This window comes from Ictidomys tridecemlineatus, chromosome 13 (genome assembly GCF_052094955.1).
Source record: "Ictidomys tridecemlineatus isolate mIctTri1 chromosome 13, mIctTri1.hap1, whole genome shotgun sequence".
NCBI classification, from domain to species: Eukaryota; Metazoa; Chordata; class Mammalia; order Rodentia; family Sciuridae; genus Ictidomys; species Ictidomys tridecemlineatus.
Genome location: NC_135489.1, coordinates 66,907,322 through 66,913,174, shown reverse-complemented (window position 1 = coordinate 66,913,174; position 5,853 = coordinate 66,907,322). Strand labels below are relative to the sequence as shown.

At 41.0% G+C, this 5,853-nt stretch overlaps 1 pseudogene; it reads left to right on the top strand.

Moving 5' to 3' along the window:
• The first annotated feature begins 924 nt into the window (after positions 1-924).
• Positions 925-2,570, top strand: LOC144369664 (uncharacterized; annotated as a pseudogene).
• The last annotated feature ends 3,283 nt before the right edge of the window (positions 2,571-5,853 follow it).

Here is a 5,853-nt window from a genome sequence, read left to right as displayed (position 1 = left end):
GAATAGTCCAAAGAGTTTTCACATAAAAGGGCATGCTATGCCTGCTGGTCAGCCATGGGATTTAAGTCAGTATTTCAACATATATGCAGGAATGTGCAAACTCAAAGCTGTATTAATCAACTTTCCTTAGCTCCCTATCCCAACAACCTACTGATTCTTGTGACTAAAGTTAAGACACTTTTTCTTATCAATATAATAATGAATAAAAACCTAAGCTAAGTTTTATTAGCTTCCTTTAGTGAAATATGCACAGATTCAAATTATTCAACAAGATTAAATGTTATATATTTTCTATCCAAATTGACTTATAAACCTAATACAATCTTGACCACAATCCCAGTAGGCTTTTTTTTTTTTTTTTGGTAGAAATTAACAAACTGATTGTAGAAGGTATATGGGAATTCAAATGACCTAGAATAGCCAAATTATTTTTTGTAGAAGAACTAAGGATTTATATTACCTGATCTCAGAGATGAAAAAATAATTAAAGCTACAGTAATCAGAATAGTGGGGTATTAGCATGGAGGTTGGCATACAGACCAGTGGAACTGAGGAGAGAAGTCAGAAACAGATCCACACACAAATGGTCATCTGATTTTCCAAAAAGATTCTGAGATGATTTAATGGGAAATGAATGGCTTTTGAACAGAAAATAATAGAATAACTGATTATCCAAATAGAAAAATAATGACCTACAAACTTTTTCTCCCATCATGTATGTAAGAGGTTGGATAATGATCCCCCAAGACAGACATCTAAGTCGTGGGCTTTAGTACCTGCAAAAGAGATCTTGTGCTTAGATAAAGGATCTTTGCGGAGATAATAAAATCAAGACTTTCCAATTAGATCGTCCTGGATTAGTTGGACAGCCTGTGTATCCAATGACACAAAATGAGGAGGAGACACAGACAAGAAAGGATAAACATGGAGAAAGCTATGGAAAAAAGTAAGGGAAGCCTTCAGCTACGCTGCCACAAGCCAGAGAACACTCTGTAGCCCAGAGCAGGAAAAGGTTTGGAGGACTCTCCCTCAGAGCCCCTGAGTGAGCAGGGCCCTAGCAACACCTTGATTTAGGCTTTGGGCCTCTGGAACTAAAAGGGAGTAAGTGTCTGTTGTTAGGAGCCCTCTTGTTTGTCAGTCATCCCCAGAAAACTGTCAGAACACACAAAAATTAGTTCAAATGTATGATAAGTCTAAATTTAATCTAGGGCTATAATCTAATCTAGAACTATGAAATTCACAAAATGAAACAGAAAAGTCCTCATTACCTTGGTTGAAGTAAGCAGTGATTTTATTTTTATGAAACAAACAAAAAATGTTAACCATTAGGGAGAAAACTAAATGAAAAAAAATCTTTTAAAAAGACACTACTAGGGAGCTGCTGAGGAGAAGTAGGAGGAAATAGTGGCTGGGGGAAGATGCTGCTCTTTGACTTAAATTGCAATCGATTAGGGATCATTTCTCAGACTCACTCTAGAAGTGAGAGTTTAAATAAGTGAGGCTGCCATTGCTGCTTTGAACACCTCTAGGAGAGAATGGGGATTTATCAGAAGTGAAAAAGAAGAGCTTGCTAGGAACCAAGGAAAATAAGAAAAAGTCCAGAGCTAGGGCTCCTTGTCCTACCAAATGCAAAAAGCTCTCAGATGAGAAGCCCAGGGATCACTCTAAAGACCTATGGACAACCCACTAAGGAGTCAAGCAAGAAGGACTATGGCAGAAATAAGCTCGAAGAGATGCAAGGCTTGCAGTGGAAGCAGTAGGTCCAGCTCCACTTTCAGCTCAGGATCCAGCGCCAACACAGGCTCAAGAAGGGGCTCCATGTCCTCTGCACCGGCCGCTGGGGAAGCTCCAGCACATCAGCTCCAGTCTTGGCGCAGACATGACAGCAGGTGGCGCTCCTGCTCCAAATCCAAAACACATAAAACCAATAAAAAGAAAAGAAAAGGCGGAGCCCTTCCCCTAAACCCACCAAAGGCTCATCAGGAATGTGACCAAGGATCCATCATGGAGGTATTTTCCACTTATGGAAAAAATTAAAATAATTGACATGCCTGTAGAAGGCTGCGTCCTCAGATGTAGCTGAAAAGGCACTGAAGGGCGTGGACTGAGGACAAATTGATGGCTAGGAAGGAGATCACTGCTACTGCTGTGTTGGCCTTCTGGCCTATGCCAACCCCCTACCCACTCTAGCTTTTCAGCCCTCCCAGGAGAAGGCGGCCACCGCTGCCATGTCACTCCCATGGATGAGGAGGAGACCACACTCTCCAAAACGCAGGTCCCCCATGCGCAGGTGGTTCTGCTTTTCTCACCGCCACCACCACAGAAGCCGCTCCAGTTCCAACTCCTCCCAACACACAGAGCCTCTGAAGCTCATCTATACCTTGCCTTTCACCTGGCTCAGCTGTGTCACTTTTCTAGCCACAGGATTGTTGGCAGGGAAGGCCCCCTCACTGGGACAGGCTTCAAAGGCAGCTTTTGAGGCCTTTCCTCTGCAGGCAGGCTCTGGCTGCAGAAGTGCTGATGGTTCAGAGCTGTGCCCATTGAGGGGCCCTGCAGTTTTCTGGCAATAAGCTCACCCATTCCCTTTCCAAAGTCTGTTCAGTGGCAGAGCCTGCGGGGGATCAGCAATCTTCCAGGTGGCAGTGGGGCCCAGTCTCTTCACAGATGACCTGAGCTAGTCTGGCAAATGTGTTGCTGTTGCTATGCTATGTCCACAGAAAAGGGGACAGAGCTGTCATTCCTGTTAGGCCTGGCCTCCACTCACCCTGAATTCTCAGGATTGTGTTCCCCCACCACCTGTTACTGTAAATGGTTCTGTCTTTCTGAGCCCTCCCACACACTCTACTGCCCCACATACCACTTACTCTTTGAAATTGATGAGCAAGTTGAGAGCCAGCTCTTCGAGGTCATTACAGAGCCCCCTGTTCTGACAGCCATTCAGGGTGGTTTTACAGGTACAGTGCTTTTTTTTCACTCTTATTGTACAGTCAGTATTAAAAAATTTGTTTTAAGTTTTGCAAATTTGTAGCATTTTAGATAAGGCTGGATTTGTACAATGTTGTGTAGAGTGATGAAAATGTACTGAATAAACAGGATTAGAATGAAAAAAAAAGACTACTGGGAAAGTAAAAGCAAGCCAGTACCTGGGAGAAACATTTCATAATATAGATATCTGAGAATGAACTCATATCTACATGTACAAAGCAAACTTAATATTTTGTAGTAACAAAAAAATCTAATTAAAAATTAGGTTAATTATTTAAATAAACATAAATTTGGTGGGGGGGGGCTGCATACCAGGGATTGAACTCAGGGGCACTCGATCACTGAACTGCATCCCCAGCCCTATTTTGTATTTTATTTAGAGACAGGGTCTCACTGAGTTGCTTAGTGCCTCACTTTTGCTGAGGCTTGGTTTGATCTCATGATCTTCCTACTTCAGCCTCACAAGCAGCTGGGATTACAGGCATACACCATTGCACCCAACTAAATAGACATACAAATTTTAAAACATAATATATGAATGGTTATTAAGACATTAAAAACACTCTTAAGTCAATAAATAAATGAAAATTAATACCACAATAAGATATGTCTATGTATGGTACTTATTAAAATAGATCAAATCAAAAAGACTTGATAGTACCAACTCATGATAAGAATACAGAGGGACTAGAACTCCCATATTCTGCTGCTAGATTAAAATGGTACAACTACCCTGGAAAACAGTTTGGCAATTTCTCTAAAAATTTAAGCATGGAACTACTATATTATTCACCATCCTACTCCTAGAATTTACCCAGGAGAAATAAGAGAATGCATCCATACACAGTGGGTAATTAGAGAATTAGAAGCCACTTTGCAGGCTGGGATTATGGCTCAGTGGTAGAGTGCTTACCTAGCATGCATGAGGTACTAGGTTCAATCCCTGGCACCACATAAAAATAAACAAATAAAATGAAAGTATTGTGTGGATCTACAACTAAATGTATATTAAGGAGAGAATTAGAAGTCACTTTGCTAAAAGTACTGACTCTTCACTCAGGCCTTTCAATGTCCAAAGAGTAACTAACAAGCAGAATAAAGCTTGGCATCTCTGCTTTCAATTTGCATTTTATTATCTTAAATTTTGAACCAGGACCCCGTTCATTTCTGTTCAAAGTCTAATTAGTTACTTCGGGAGTAGAATACAAGGTTTATTAGCCCTAAATTTATCTAACCTATCTTGTCCCCCTTCAAGACTGAGGACATCAAGAGAGATATTTTTGAGATTTGCAGGGACATTAAATTGCCAGCTTTTACAACCCTCCACCCTTCAGTGGCTCCCACATGTCTCCTGTGACTGCCCTAAACCTGCAGTCAGTTGTGTTCTAGGATTAGCAGAGCCTCACAGACAGATCATGCCTGATGAGATCATTCCACTAAATGGGAGCAATTACCTCCCATGGGAACTGAGGCTGCCCCATGAAGCAGGAGCAATCACCCCATGTGTACTGATTGTACCACTTAACTGTGATAAGGCCTTCTGCAGAGCCACCTCATAAAACCAGTTCTGAAATAATGATCAACCAGAGCATAGCCTGACTAAAATGAGCTACTTTGCTATCTATGAAAACTCCCATTTGAACCCCCAACACTTGACTTTGTTGCCTTTTCTATAAATCATGAGGTTTCTGTCAATGCCTTGAAGAAGATCTATGGCCACTGTACCCCAACACCTGTTCTTCCTGATGTGGTCACACTGATTAAAACTCCTTTCCTGCCCTTCACCACTATCTTTGTCTTTGATTGGCATATTGGGACAGGTGGCCCAGCCTGATCTGTTGAGACACCTTGGGGCTAGGATCTTCAAGAACTCCAGTAACACATTCATAGCAGCTTTATCAGTGTCAAAACCAGAAGATGAGCCAAATATCCATCAACAGAAGACATACCCAAAACAATAAAATCAGATTCAGCAACCAAAATGAGTAAACTACTAATGGATGCAATACAATGGATATTTCTCAAACACAAAAAGTAGGAAAAACACAAAAGAATATAAGCTCTAAGATTGCATTTATGTAATCACAAAGTTTATATGAAAGGTTAGAAAAGTTAAACCTAACTCATGGCATCAGAAAGAAAATCAGTGGTTGCCAAGGGCTATGGGTTGTCTGCAAATGAGGCAGAAGAGAACCTTTGGGGGATTATAGAAAATGCTGCATCTTGATTCATGTTGTTTACATGGCTGTATGTATTTATCATTGATTAATGTGTGCATTTTGTTTTATGTGAGCTTACCCCAATATTGGTGATATTTTAAATGAAAACAAGTTGAACCAGTATCTACACACTTCTGTGAATTCTTTCAAGAATGAGAAGACAGTCTACTTGGTGAACTAACTTTGTTTAAATGAGTCCACTTTTGAAACTACATCATAATCCCAATGTGTTCTGTTCGTAAGTACCCATGCCCTGCCCAGGCTGCTCTTAGTCCTCCCTGAGGATAGGGAGACATAGGCTGGGGCCTTTCTATCCTGGTCCCTGCTGACATCAGTTCCAAAGTGCTTAGTTGTCTGAAAGATGATCAACTGATTAACATGATATACAGTCTCTAACCTCAAGCAGATGTTGGCATACCTGGAAAAAGTAGATCACTTCAAGAAAGAAAACATCACTCTAAAAAATGGGGTATTTCCAGTAAAAATTGACTGGGGTTAAAAGGCTAGAGATAGGGAAAAGTTCATAGAAAAGTTGGAGCCAATGGATCTTTAAAAGGAAAAGTCTAGGATCAAGGAAGGGTCAGGAACTTCCTGCCAAAAGTCAGCTGAAGGAAAATTGAAGAGGAGGTAAAACGTGTGTTATCTTTCT